Raw genomic sequence first — 14,941 nt, 5'->3', positions numbered from 1 at the left:
TAAGTTTCCTATTATAAAACTTATATTTAACCAAAGAACAGATTATTTAAATATGTGCCAGAGAGATATTTAATCGAAGTCATTACAAGAAAAGAATGGAAACCAGTATTAAAAATACATTTCAGTCACTTGAAGTTTTTATGAAAGTGAAGTCGCTCAGTCATGTCCAACTCTTTGCGACCCCACGGACTGTAGCCTATCAGGCTCCTCCGTCCATGGGATTTTCCAGGCGAGAGTGCTGGAGTGGATTGCCATTTCCTTCTCCAGGGGATCTTCCTGACCCAGGAATCGAACCCAGATCTCCCGCATTGCAGGCAGACGCTTTTACCGTCTGAGCCACCAGGGAAGCCCCTAGTGAAGTTTTTATGCTGCTGCTGCTAAGTCGCTTCAGTCATGTCTGACTCTGTGCGACCCCATAGACGGCAGCCCACAAGGCTCCCCCATCCCTGGGATTCTCCAGGCAAGAACACTGGAGTGGGTTGCCATTTTCTTCTCCAATGCATGAAAGTGAAAAGTGAAAGTGAAGTCGCTCAGTTGTGTCCGACTCTTAGTGACCCCATGGACTACAGCCCCCCAGGCTCCTCCATCCATGGGATTCTCCAGGCAAGAGTACTGGAGTGGGGTGCCATTGCCTTCTCCAGAAGTTTTATAGGCAATGCTTATAATAATCTGAAAGCCAAGTTCCTATCTCCAGTTTGGCGATTTTTATAAATTTACATCTTTAAGCACAATAACATATTTTTATACACCTAGAATCACACATAATAGACTCTACTAACCATGTTTTACCAGTCCTCGAAAGGATAACAAGGTAAACAGAGGCAAAATTTTTAAATTTTCCCAGCCTTGTTGAGGTAAAGTTGGCAGGGACTGTATATGCTCACATTACACATTGTGATGCTGGTTTGTGTTCTAAGGGGGCCAACATGGGAAGGTTTAATGTGCTATCCAGATCAGAGCCCCCAGGACCAGAGGGGTCCAGAGCTATCCAGGACCTTCAGGGCCAACCGCCCCATCCAGGGTTTCCATGATTCTTGGGCTTTGGACCATGAGCCTAGGAGTTAAAGTACCTTGAGCTGCATAGTGACTGAGCTACCTTAAATATCGAGGTTTTAAAAATTAATAAAATGTCAAAAATTACCCCAAAAAATAAAAGTTTCCTGTTTGTTATGAAGGAATTTGCTCTGCCCATCAGTATTCTCACAGCATCACCTAGTGGAGCTTTGATATAAGAGCACTCTGGAAAATTTAAAAGATGGAGATTAAGATTATGAAACAAGCCACCGCGTTCTAAAGGCACTTTTTTCTCCACGTTTTTGTTGTTTTCGAGCAATTGATGATGCACGTCTTCACATGATTATAATTTCAATGTGTTCAGTCACTAAGTAATGTCCAGCTCTGCGACCCCGTGGGCTGCAGCATGCCAGGTTTCCCTGTCCACTATTTCCCAGAGTTTGCTCAAACTCATGTCCATTCAGTGACGGACATCCAACCATCTCATCCTCTGTTGCCTCCTTCTCCTCTTGCCCTCAATCTTTCCCAGCATCAGGGTCTTTTCCAGTGAAACTGGATAAAAATAATAAGTGTGGGAGTCATTCACAAAATCATTCTTTTATATTAGCATGAAAATAAAGATACTCTGAATTTTTACTTTTTTGCTGTTTTGTAAAAAAGTAAACACAGAGGTTAATTTTTTCTTCATATTTTTAGAAAGACTAGAAGTGAAACAATGTAGTATTTTGAGACAGTGTTAATATTGTAGTATTTCTTTGGGGATTATCGCAATTTAGTGTAAAATAGTGTAGTGACCAATGTAGACAGCATATTAAAAAGCAAAGACATTGCTTTGCCAACAAAGGTCTGTCTAGTCAAGCTATGGTTTTTCCCATAGTCATGTATGGATGTGAGAGTTGGACTATAAAGATAGTTGAGCACCAAAGAATTGATGCTTTTGAACTGTGGCAATGGAGAAAAACTCTTGAGAGTCCCTTGGACTGCAAGGAAATCAAACCAGTCAATCCTAAAGGAAATCAGTTCTGAATATTCATTGGAAGGACTGATGGTGAGGCTGAAACCCCAATTCTTTGCCCACCTGATGCGAAGAGGTGACTCATTTGAAAAGTCCTTGATGCTGGGAAAGATTGAAGGCGGGAGGAGAAGGGGACGACAGAGGATGAGATGGTTGGATGGCATCACAACTCGATGGACATGAGTTTGAGTAAACTTCGGGACTTGGTGATGGACAGGGAGGCCTGGCGTGCTGCAGTCCATGGGGTCGCAGAGAGTCGGACATGATTGAGCGACTGAACTGAACTAAGCATAGTCACATGCAGTTTTAAACTGAAGTTTTATAAGAAGTAGATCTTCGGAGACATTGCTCCAGATAAGGAATGTATTCAGGAGGACCCTTCTGTGTCAGTTGCTGTGTGGGTGGCTGTTTCCAGTTGAATGTTATGAAGGTCATTGCCCACAGATGTTCACAAGCTCCACACAGCACTCCTGTGTGCTTCATGCCTTGTGAACCTCCAGGGAGACTCTGTGACTTCAAATAAAATATGTAGGTTTCTGTTGTGTTCTTTGTAATTTCATGCCATTTCCTTTTCATCACAGTGGACATTTTCAGATTGCTTTTGATGTTCAAGTAGCTGTTAATATAATTACTTGTTCATGTGTCTCTCTTACGCTTTTACACTTCTCTCTCTCTTTCCGGACAAGAGCTCTATGTCAACTCTCTATGTGCCTGGACTTCTTACAGGAATGAAACAGTCTATCAAATCATTGCGAGGTGATGTGGAGAGAGCTGTCACTAGGCCGCTTCAGGTGCATAAACAGTGTACATTTATAAAGCGTGTTGGACATGAAGTCTGTATATGACTGAAGATGAAACTTTACAATTAAGCTATTGCTGCATTCTAATTTTAAAGTGGCATTATATTAATTGTTTAGATTGCTGTTTAAAAAAAATGAAAATCCCAAGTCCTACGTTGGTATCTAAACTCATGTTCATTAACTCACCCAACACATCCATGTATCATCACTATACACAGATGAGACCAGTAAGATAACGTGCCTTCAAGGACTTCAGTGGAACAGTAGGAACATTAAGATTGCAAAAGGAAAGAAAAAAAGGCTAATTATTTCAATGATGTAATCGTGAAAAACCCAGTATGACAACAAATGGAAAGGTTTCTGAGACCAGGATAACCTGCCGAAAGCCTAGGAAGACGTTAGGCAAGTGAAGCAGCTGTCATCCCTAGGCTGATGCAGGCTGAAGCTCGCCACAGTGTCCAAGTCAGGCAGCCAAGAAAGTTGAGGCCTCAAAACCAATGTGTTTAAGCAGCCTTGCTGATTCTACCAATTTTCAAGAAGGTAACTTGAGTATATCTTAAATCCTCTTGGCTGTGAACTTCTTCCCATTTCATGGAAAATGACATTTCTTGACTTAAAGTGATACAGAGATGTTGAGGAAAACCAAGAGAACAGTGTGTAAAAAAACGTACTTACATAGCAAGATCACAAATAAGTAGTCACTAGCAGAACGTTTCTATAAAATGTACTGTTTGTGTTCTGAAAATCTGCCCCTGAATCTGTTAAGTATGCTCTTCTAGGAAATAAAGATCATCCAAATAATCTTGAAAGAAAACTGAGGAATTTGAGAAGCCAAATAAAAATATAAACATTAAGGAGAGGAAAAGTTTCACATCTAGGAAAAATGCAAAAGATAGTTCTAGAAGGTTTTCATTAATATAATAAATGTTTAAAATATGACAGGGTGGGGAGGAAGGTGGGAGGGAGGCTCAGGATGGAGGGGACACATGTATACCTATGGCCGATTCATACTGATGTGTGGCAGAAACCATCACAATATCGTAAAGTAATTATCTGCCAATTAAAATATATAAATTTTTAAAAATACACCTTGAATTCAACATCTTAAATTCATGATGAACATCATATTGAATAAACTGACAACGGAGATTCTTGGATTTATTTAATAGAAAGAAGGTGTTACATCACAAAAGTCAGAATAAAAGGCTCCAAAGAGAAGTTAAGCTCTGGGGGATGGGTGAGGAAAGGAACAGTTAGCATTGGCCTTCTGAGACTCTGGGACCCTGGGCTCTAAAATCTTGAGTGCCCATCAACAGATGACAGATGCACTTACTGTAGTTTTAAACTTTATATATGTCAAGTCTATTGTCAGCATTAGAATGCAAGTTTGAGATTATTCTGGATTTCCAGTGGGATGTTTTTAGGATGACGTGACATGCCTAACCTCTATTCTCTGCTTTGGACTTCAAGTCAATTGTATGTCATAGGCTTATAATATACATATATCCTATATAAAAAAGATGATGACTGGGTAAGTGGATGTAGCATGTGCATATAGTAGAATGTTATTCAGCCCTAAAAAGGAAGAGCACTGGTGAATATCAGAATTTTCTTCTGTTGATGGGCACTCGGGTTGCTTCCATGTTCCAGCTATTATGAAAGCATTGCTGTGAATAAGCTGGGGCTTTTAAGAGAGCTACTGTTTGAATCATGTCCACAGACCGAGTAATCACTATAGAAATGAATCTGGAAACATGAAATCATGCATACACATCCCAGAAGGATTTCTAGTCAAGCCTACCATGTCCTTGGGATTCCCAGAGGGAAAGGAGAAGATACCCAGAGTGAGCCCAAGGCTGGTGAGGGTGAGGAGACAGTAACAGAGCTATGTCAGGAGCAGTTAAATGTATTCTCAGGCGACCACTCTCAGGATCCTACGGGAGAAGCATCTGACCTCACCCTGGGGGGTGTGGACAGGGTGCTGTGATGGCCGGTGCAGACGTGCATGAGGGCTGACCTTCCATGACCTTGCTGGATGAGCCCCCAGTACACTGAGGGTGCAGGATGAACACGCACATGTCTCAAGTCCAGAACAAAGGATCTGGATGAGACAGAAGCACGTGTGTGAACCACACCAGTCGTGCTGGCAGAGGCATGTGCTGTGGAGAGGACACATTCCAGTAAGGAGGGCTTCCTGGAGGAAGTGCTGTTTTTAAGCTGAATTCTGAAGTTTGAGTAGGCATTGCCCAGAGGTCAAGAAGGGCAAATCCTATTTCACGCAGAAATGGAATGTTTCAAGCTCTTGCCATCAAGGAGAGCAAAGTAAACTTAAGAAATCTCAAGTGAAATGTGGCTGCAGCAGATCATGGAGTGGGAAGGGAGGGCGTTGATAGAGAAAGTGGGGGGAGGCTCCTGCAGAGGGTTGTTCCCATGCAGACAAGATCTATCCTGGTGGCTGTGGGGTCACCAGAGGGTTTTAAGCACAGAAGGGTTATCATGAGATATAAAATCTAGAAGTATCATTCTGGCTACAGGACAGAACATTGCTTAAGGTTTGCAGAGTTGTGAGCAGGACAGAACTTTTGATACTGGGGGTGGAGCAGAGGTCAGGGATGATCAAGCCCTCTGCCAGTGGAGGGACGTGAACCACTCAAAAGACCCAGGCACTGCTGGGCAAATTAATACAGAAGAGTAAGGCAGGGGGGCATCGCCATCTCTTTGGTTCTGGATGGAGAAACTGGACCACAGATGAGGCCATGCATTCAGCGGGGAAGCCCAGAGGGGTTGACCAGAAGGACCAGAGGTGATTGCATTTGCATTTGTGGGTTTTCCCATCCTCACATCCTAAATGCTCTTAGATGGGCAAGAAACAGTGCTGGGGCGGTCTACTCAGATAAAATGTCCTCAGATTTCCCAGGCAGAGGTGAGTCATCCACCAAGAAAATAGGGAATCCGCATATAAGCAGGAAGCTCTCACATGTCAAACTCCCTTCCTGATCTTATGCCTTCGTCCTCGGCCCCATTCCATCACCAGTGTCTGGTTTCCCTGCCAGGAGTTAGAGCAAACACATCTTTCTACTGGGATCTAAGCTCACTCTATCTGTGTTCTCTCACAGTACATCACATGGGAAGAGAGTGTGTTGGTCCACATGCCTTCCACCAATGGGGGATTATTTTAATTACAATCATAAGTCTTTTTTCCTCAAATCCATACTTAACAATTAAATATTTTCCCCTTTTAGTGGTTTGTTTTTGTTGTTCATGCCATTTTCAACTCTTCCAAGTTTTGTTTTAAAAAGTATTTCTTGTTAAGTTAGGGGACAACTCCTTTCATTGGCCCATGTAGATTTTAATAAGCAAACCACAAAGGTACAGGATTTTTTTCTGGAGAGGTTTTGGAGTTTGAGAAGACTAATCATGAAATATGCATTGTAGCGGAGGTTTCAAAGCAGTGCCCAATCTGTATGCAAAATCCCAGTCTGCATCAGATACAAAGTAATTCAGGGGAAAAAATAGGACATTGCAACCACAGAAATCTCTCCCAGGTAGCCTTCTGGGACCCATGAATCAGCTCTGAAACTGTGCTCTGGGCTACAACTTGGCATACCCAGCAGAAGATTCTGAGCATTCCTTTTACCAAATGTGAGAAAATACAGCCAAGTTTTTTAAGTGAGAAAGGGAAGAAAAAGAACGGATTGCTTTGAAATGCTTTTTGGCTCAGTTATAATTCAAAACCAGCCTCAATAGTTACTCTCTTGATAGCATAGCTTGTAGCTCAATCTTCAAATCCTCATTTTTTTGGACGAAAGTCACAGAACTGGCCACCACTTACCGCAAACACATAAAGCAATGCGTGTCCCTGTGGAGTGTGTGTGCTTAGCTTTAAAACTAAACTCTGCAGCAAATTACCTTTCTTTAAGGTTAATGACAACTAACTTTCTTAGCCTGAAAATAGAAATGTCTTCTTGATGTTACTAAAGCATGTACCACATTGTTTCGCCCTCAATCACAGAAGTTCTGGGGTCCCCTCTGCCTGCCATGGGCACCGTCAACCTCAGGAAAGCCAACAACAGCATCTGGTGGGTAGGCTCCATGTCCAGCCACTGGAATCTGAATTTCCGCATGATTGGCCCAGACCTGTTTCAAAAAATGCCCGTTCCTGTGACGCAGTGAGGGTAGAAGATGGCACCTTCCAAACACCACCAGTTATCAGATTTCTCTTTATTAAAATAAAGACACAGATCCTAATGCTCACTTCAGCCTGAATCACAACCTCTGGTGTTGTGACCCTGAATGAGCGTTTATTAAGACTGACGCTTTGGGATCATCCCTGAAGACAGGCAAGTGGATGGTTATGGTCAGTCCTTACTTTGATGAACTTAGAAGTTAATGGCAAAGGAGGTGTTTTCATACAAATAAGCAGATCAGTACAATTCCCTGTGTCTCATGAGTGTCTACGAGGGGCACCTAACCCACACTGGGGGGATGGGGAAGCCAGTGACGCCCCTCGTGACAGCAGGGACTGTGGGGAGGGACAGCGAGGTGGTGCTGACCTGCCTGCTCCCCCCGGTGGAGTAGCCTCCCTGTCTCTGCATGTCCACTCTGTGAACAGCAGCAGAGGGCTTATAACGGGCTTATGATGCCTTCTCTCATTTCTTTGTCTTCTGTTAAAAATCACAAAATTAGTATCTATAGTATAGTTCTTTTTAATATCAGCAAACCTGGGTTTCACATTCTATCTGTATATATATTTTATATGATGACAATCAATAATTATGTAATAATAATAAAGTTTACTTCTGGGTGATAAAGGGGCTTCCCTGGTTGTTCATATGGTAAAGAATCTGTTTGCGATGGGGGAGACCAAGGTTCGATCCCTGGGTTGGGAAGATCCCCTGGAGAAGGGAAAGTCTACTGACTCCAGTACTCTTGCTGGAGAATTCCATGGACAGAGGAGCCTGGTGGGCTGCGGTCCATGAGGCCGCAAAGAGTCGGACATGACGGAGCGACTGTCACTGTCACCTGTCTGGGTGATAAAAGGCTGCCAGTACCAGGGAAGTAACCTGATGAGTAGTCAGGAGGGTGGGTGTTGGGGCCCCCTTGTCTGGGCACCTGCTGCTTCAGGCAGAAGTGATTTCCATTCCTTCCTGCCTTTGGCGCTGGCCTCCTTTCAGTTCCTTGGGTTTATTGCTGGTATTGTGTTAATGAGACTCCTGTAACTGCATTCGTCACCGATGAACTGGCTCTGACAGTTGCTTTAACCAGGTTGGCCTATTCAGCCTCAGCTACTGCTGTTCTCATGCTGACTTGTCAAGGGGCTCACAGTCTGACCCCAGTGTTTTCATATTTTATAGTTTAAGAGCTAAAGGTACATTCATCGGATTTGATAAATGAAGGCAAAACTGGCCTTCTCCTTTCCTGTCACAAACTTTTGAGATTTCTGCACCATATGAAGTGATGAAGTATTTGTCAACACGTAAAATGCTGGAGGAAAGAACCCTTCTTTCTCTTCTGGGGAGCCCTCGCTGTTGTCTCCCCACCTGCAGTGACTGCAGGAAGGAAGTTTCAAGTAGATGTTGATGATCTCCAGCGTCTCTGTGCAGCTCCTGGTGAGTCTCCTTGGACCGAGAGATGTAGGGCTATTGACAGCATGTGAACAGGGAACAAGGCGAGCTGGGTCCTGGGAGCCATCGCTCGGGAGCTGTCCATGGTCCTGAGTCCACGTTGCTGCCAAGGCTCCCAAGACTGGTTGATTGGCCGCTTTGCTGTTTCTGCTGCTGGGAAGGCCTCTTTATGTCCTCCTTGCTCTAGTTCTCCATCCAGATTAAAGCCTTAAAGCCAGGCGTCCACGCTCCACCGAGCCGCTCCACCCCACCTAGGAGCCCAGACGTGCAGGAGCCTGTGTACCTGTGAGTGCTCGGTCTACCCGTGGCACCTGGGCTGAGAATGTGGGCTTGCATTTCAAGGTGATTGGTGCGCAAGCCCAGTCTCCACCCTGTGAGAGATACACAGCAGACAGGTGGGTGGACTCACTCTCCTTTTGTGAGTGTGTTTCTGCAGGCAGAGCCAGAGAAGATGCTGGCCCCACGTGACTTCCCTGTCCTGGGGGAAGGGGAGAGGCAGAGGCAGAGAGACAAAGAGTCAGAAAAGCAGTGAGAAGGAGCAGAGAGCAGAGAGAGAAGAGACAGAGACAAAGGCAGAGAGCCAGAGGAAGGGAAGGACAGAGATAGTGAAAGGAGGGAGGGAGGGAGAGGAGGCAGAGGAGCAAGTCTGTAACTGTGGAAATGCTGTGATGTGGAAACCATGCTAAATGCTGTGTGTGCACACAGGAGCACCTCTGCCTGGAAAGAAGCTGGCCTAAAGCACCCCCAAAATATGCCTCTTTGACTTAAAAGCTATTGTGAGCCCTTTTCTTCCTGGGAGCAGAGAGAAGCCCAAGGGAGGCCATGCACTCTTCCAGAGGAAAGGAACACTCCATCACCAGGACGCAGCTGAGATCTAGGGGACCCTGTGCCCTGACCATGTTGACACTCCCTCTCTTCCCTGCCCCCAGTCCAATGGCTGCTTCCCTGCCCATCTCCTCCTCACCCCAACATGAAGTTCACAGCTTCAATTAGAGCCATGGTTTTCAATGTCTTCTGTGAAAACAAGACATGCTTCTGTGCATCGTGAGATTTGGCAGCTTTCTTGACGGGCTGCAGCAGCACGCACAGCCATCCCACCCTGCCTTCCCCGTCCTTCAGAGCTGAGTTGTGTAAAGAGAGCTATTTCCCCTCGGCTCCCCTCTTCTGCACGTGGGAGTCCAGGTTCTTTGCAGTCTGTGAATGAGCAGTACTCCGGGGCTGTCTGTTGGCATCTTAGGCCCCTTTTCTTTCCCCAAGGCAAGTGCCACTGCTCTGCCCCAGGATGGAGTCCCTACCGCTCAGCCAGGCTGACACCACCATGAGCCTGAGGACCCTTGGTTCTTTCAAAAATTAACTGCCTGTAGATGGAATCTGACAGCTGTGCTGTAAAGACATGCCTGGGGTCTGTGAAATGCCAGCCAAGAACCCACCGCCTCTGACAGCTTATGGAGGGGCTACGAGTGGGGAGTCCTAAGGATTCTGATCTGGGTCCAGATTCTCTGGTGAATCTCCCAGCTTTCCTAAGCCTCTGAAGGGATGGCTCACGTGGCATGCATGAAGCCAACAGAGCATCAGGCAGCTCATAACCATGGAAGAAATCACACCTATGTATCTGCACGTTGTATCTGTTCTCTGGCTAATGGCAGATACCTCAAGGTCCACATTACTGTGTAGGCTCATCAGGATGTGCTCAGTGGGCTGAAATGGTTAATACGTGTTCACATTCGACAGTTCTCCTCACAGAGCAGAAGTTGGGGGCAGGCAGATACTGCTCAGATCCTGGACTCATGCAGCTATTGTCATCATTTACAAGTAACATTTTTTCTTTATTAGAAGCTTTTACACACTAGTTTGGGAAACTTCAGGAAAAAATAAAGCAGATGAACTAGAAAGGGCAGCTGTAAGAAGTGAAGGTCACTCAGTTGTGTCTGACTCTTTGCAACCCCATGGACTATACAGTCCATGGAATTCTCCAGGCCAGAATACTGGAGTGGGTAGCCATTCCCTTCTCCAGGGGATCTTTGCAACCCAGGGATCGAACCCAGGTCTCCCCCATTGCAGGCGGATTCTTTACCAGCTCAGCCAAGAAGGAAGCCAGCAAGGGCAGCTAACTAATACCAAGGATAACAGCTCATCTTTGGGGAAATTAACATCTGTTTCAGTGCCATACACACCCAGAGTGCTTATTCACATCCTGAAAACTGCACAGAAAGCGTCCTGGACTGTGAAGGCCAGCGTGCAGCTGCTGCACATTCCAGGCTATGGGCCGGCTGCTGACCAGGAACCGGGTGTGTCTGTCCCTGCCGCGCTGACCCTGACACCCGGGCCATGATGCTCTTGAACCACATTCACTGAAATCACAAACTGAACTGTCTGGTGATTCTAATAAAAAATAACCATAAAATAAAAATATCAAGAGAGAAATTGACTTAACAACAGAATTGGTCAGAACCATTTAAAAAGCCAGCACAGTGAGAAACTGTGGGGAAACATTATCCCATGTGGCACTGGGCCCAGAACGGGCTTAATAAACATCATCTGATGCAGGTGCTGATAAGAGAAAACTTCATAAAACACAGAACACAATATCCAGCTAGCGCTGTGATCTGACTTCCTGATGGAGCTCCAGTATCTTCTGTTTTCCTGGAACTTTGACTTGAGCTGAGGAGTTTGGGGCAGAAACAGCAATAACAGATCCCAAGATGGAGCCTCCTGTATGTGAACCCAGAACATCCAGATGTTCAGGCTGGATTAGAAAAGGCAGAGGAACCAAAGACCAAACTGCCAACATTCGCTGGATCATTGAAAAAGCAAGAGAGTTCCAGAGAACTTCTACTTCTGCTTTATTGACTATGCCAAAGCCTTTGACTGTGTGGATTACAACAAACTGTGAAAAATTCTGAAAGAGATGGGAATACCAGACCACCTGACCTGTCTCTTGAGAAATCAGTATGCAGGTCAAGAAGCAACAGTTAGAACTGGACATGGACCAATAGACGGGTTCCAAATCAGGAAAGGAGTATGTCAAGGCTATATACTGTCACCCTGCTTATTTAACTTATATGCAGAGTACATCATGAGAAATGCTGGACTGGATAAAGCACAAGCTGGAATCAAGATTGCTGGGAGAAATGTCAATAACCTCAGATATGCAGATGACACCACCATTATGGCAGAAAGCAAAGAACTAAAAAGCCTCTTGATGAAAGTGAAAGAGGAGAGTGAAAAAGTTGACTTAAAACTCAACATTCAGAAAACTAAGATCATGGCATCTATTCATGACAAATAGATGGGGAAACAGTGACAGACTTTATTTTCTTGGACTCCAAAATCACTGCAGATGGTGACTGCAGCCATGAAATTCAAAGACACTTGCTCCTTGGAAGAAAAGTTATGACCAACCTAGACAGCATATTAAAAAGCAGAGACATTACTTTGTCCACAAAGGTCCATCTAGTCAAGCTATGGATTTTCCAGTGGTCATGTATGGATGTGAGAGTTGGACTATAAAGAAAGCTGAGTGCTGAAAAATTGATGCTTTTGAACTGTGGTGCTGGAGAAGACTCTTGCGAGTCCCTTGGACTGCAAGGAGATCCACCCAGTCCATCCTAAAGGAAATCAGTCCTGAATATTCATTGGAAGGACTGATGCTGAAGCTGAAACTCCAATACTTTGGCCACCTGATGGAAAGAGCTGACTCAGTGGAAAAGACCCTGATGCTGGGAAAGATTGAAGGCAGGAAGAAAAGGGGGCGAAAGAGGAAGAGATGGTTGGATGGCATCACCAACTCGATGGACATGAGTTTGAGTGGACTCTGGGAGTTGGTGATGGACAGGGAGGTCTGGCGTGCTACAGTTCGTGGGGTCGCAAAGAATCAGGCATGACTGAGTGACTGGACTGAACTGGAGATGGAGCCTGACATGTGGTATGAGTTGCTGTGCTTGTGTGTAGTCACTCAATCATGTCCCACTCTTTGCGACCCCGTGGACCATAGCCCACCAGGCTCCCCTATCCCTGGGATTCTCCAGGCAAGAACATTGGAGTGGGCTGCCATCTCCTCCTCCAGGAGCTCTTGTCAACCCAGGGATCAAGCCTCATCTCCTGCATTGGCAGGCAGATTCTTCACCACTGAGCCACTGGGGAAGGCCAGGTGCTGTGTGAGGTGGGTCATTAAAGGCACCTGTGGGAAGGGACATCTCAGAGCACTGGAGAGCCATGGCTGGGGGAAGGAAACTGCATCAGACATCTTCGTGAATCCAAAGTTCTACCCAAGTGGAAACATCTGCAGGGCCAAACCCAAAACACCAAGCAGCCTCAGCAGTCAGGCCTGGAGCAGGGGCGACCTCGTGGCCAGGCACTGCAGGGAAAGACACTTCTGACCTGGCCGCCGCCCTGCCCTCAGATGTTAGGACCCTGAGTGACAGCTGCCCACCACTCCCCACCTGCTCTCCCCCACTCACCACACGGTCCCCTGCAGGGTGTTTCATGAAAATGAGCTTGAAGGCTTGAGTGTCTTTAGGCTGAAAGCAGAAGGCCTGACCTTCCATGACTGGACCACAAGGGCACAGGGTCTGAGGTTTCCTTGATGTCTGGTTTGGCGTAAATGAAAATTCTGGTATTTCCAAAAATAAATGAATGCTGGCTTGGTGGAAGCATATTTTAGTCTCTGAAAAAATAAAGCTTCAGGCACAATAGGCAAAACTCTTGAATGGATTGAACTCAATCACCTTTTAAGTCAGTTCTGTAAGTTGGTGCTTATCCAGACACATAGTCATCAGCCTTTCTGCTGGATGAATATGGATCATGTGTCTCCTTCTCAACTCCGATAATGTCCTGGTCACATCAGGATGATTTGTGGAGATAAGTTTTAAGTACTCTTTTGGGTATTAGAAGTATTGACTTAGAATTTATGATAATATGGGAATCAGGTTATAAAAATATATGAGAACTGACATACCCAGGAATTAAATGAATCCACTGATAAATAAAAAGTTATTGACATCCACTGCTCAAAGGAGTCACTTGGGCCCTTTCTTATCAACACAGAATCCAGACAGGTGCTAATAAAAACATCTTCTGTAGCCAACATACTAGGCTTTGGGGAAAAGGGAAAACAAACCTGTTTTAGACCTAATATTTCATGATTGATTAGTAGAAAGGTTGATACAGTTCTCTTTCCCATTTCTTTAAATACTGGAGTTATACTTTAAGGTGATGAGTTCAGTACTTTATTTCTTCAGATTGTTCGGCATGTGACACAGTTCTCGAGTTAAACTATTTAATAGCACTTCACATAAAATATCAACACTGGTGTCCAGCTCTGAACAAAGATGTGGACAGGGAGTTTCTCCCTGGCATCAGGGCTGTGTCCTTTCTTTGGCCGAGGCTCCTGTCCTTAAGGCCCCCATGGGCCCTCCTGTCCACGTGTCCACTTGGATCCGCTCACCAGGACATTCCTGACCTGACTCGGGGACCCTGCCAGCTTAGCCCGTGATGATGGTTTGGTTTCTAAGTAACCCACATGCATTTCTCTTCCCAAGAGGAACATGTCTGTCTTGTCACAGCCCTTCTGAACCATCCACGTCATCAGGACTCCAGAGTTCTCACAGATCTTCAATTTAAACTATGCAATGCTCTGCCTACCCTAAACTTATTAGAAATGATTGAGAGTTCTATTCAATTTTCTAATTTGCTCTGGTCTCAGGCCTCTGGAATTTCATTTACTATCCAAAAAAAAAAAAAAAAACATTTCTAAGATCAAACAACCTTTTCCTAGAGCACCATGTCTATATATGTAAATGACAAATTTCTTCTGCCCTTGCAAATTGACCCTTCAGAAATACTTACCATTCCAATCAATAACAAGCTTGTGCAGTGGAACTAAGTATAACAATTTATATCACTTGTCAAAAATGGGCTGGTATAACCTGGTTCGAATGTAAAAGAGTATAACCATTGTGTACCAGAGTATGGAGATTCCTCAAAAAACTTAGAATTATCATGTGACCCAGCAGTTTCATTTCTGGATATTTATCCAAAAGGATTCAGAGCAGGCCCTAGAGGAGACACCTGCGCCCCAGATTCATGGTGCTCACAACAGCCGGAGATGGACGCAACACAAGTCCACGGACAGACACACAGCCCTCCACATCAAAGAATATTGTGAAGCCTTAAGAAAAAGGGAGCTCATGTGACATGATGCAACATGTATGACACTCGGGGACATTGCTCAGAGAAATAAGCCAGTCCCCAGAGAGCCAAACCTTCAGGTTTCCCCTTCTGAGAGGTTAACCCTGGAGGAGTTCATTTCTTAAAGACAGAAGGATGACACATGCCAGGGCTAGGGAGGGATGGAAGAGCAGCTGTGTTTAGTGGGAAGAAAGTGTCACTCTTGCGAGATGGAAAAGATGTGGAAATCTGTTTCCCAACAATAGGAACGTACTTGATTAACACGACTGAATTGTGCACTTAAAAATGGTCATGTTGGT

Source organism: Bos indicus, chromosome 27, assembly GCF_029378745.1.
Source record: "Bos indicus isolate NIAB-ARS_2022 breed Sahiwal x Tharparkar chromosome 27, NIAB-ARS_B.indTharparkar_mat_pri_1.0, whole genome shotgun sequence".
Taxonomy (NCBI): domain Eukaryota; kingdom Metazoa; phylum Chordata; class Mammalia; order Artiodactyla; family Bovidae; genus Bos; species Bos indicus.
This window is presented reverse-complemented; position numbering follows the sequence as displayed.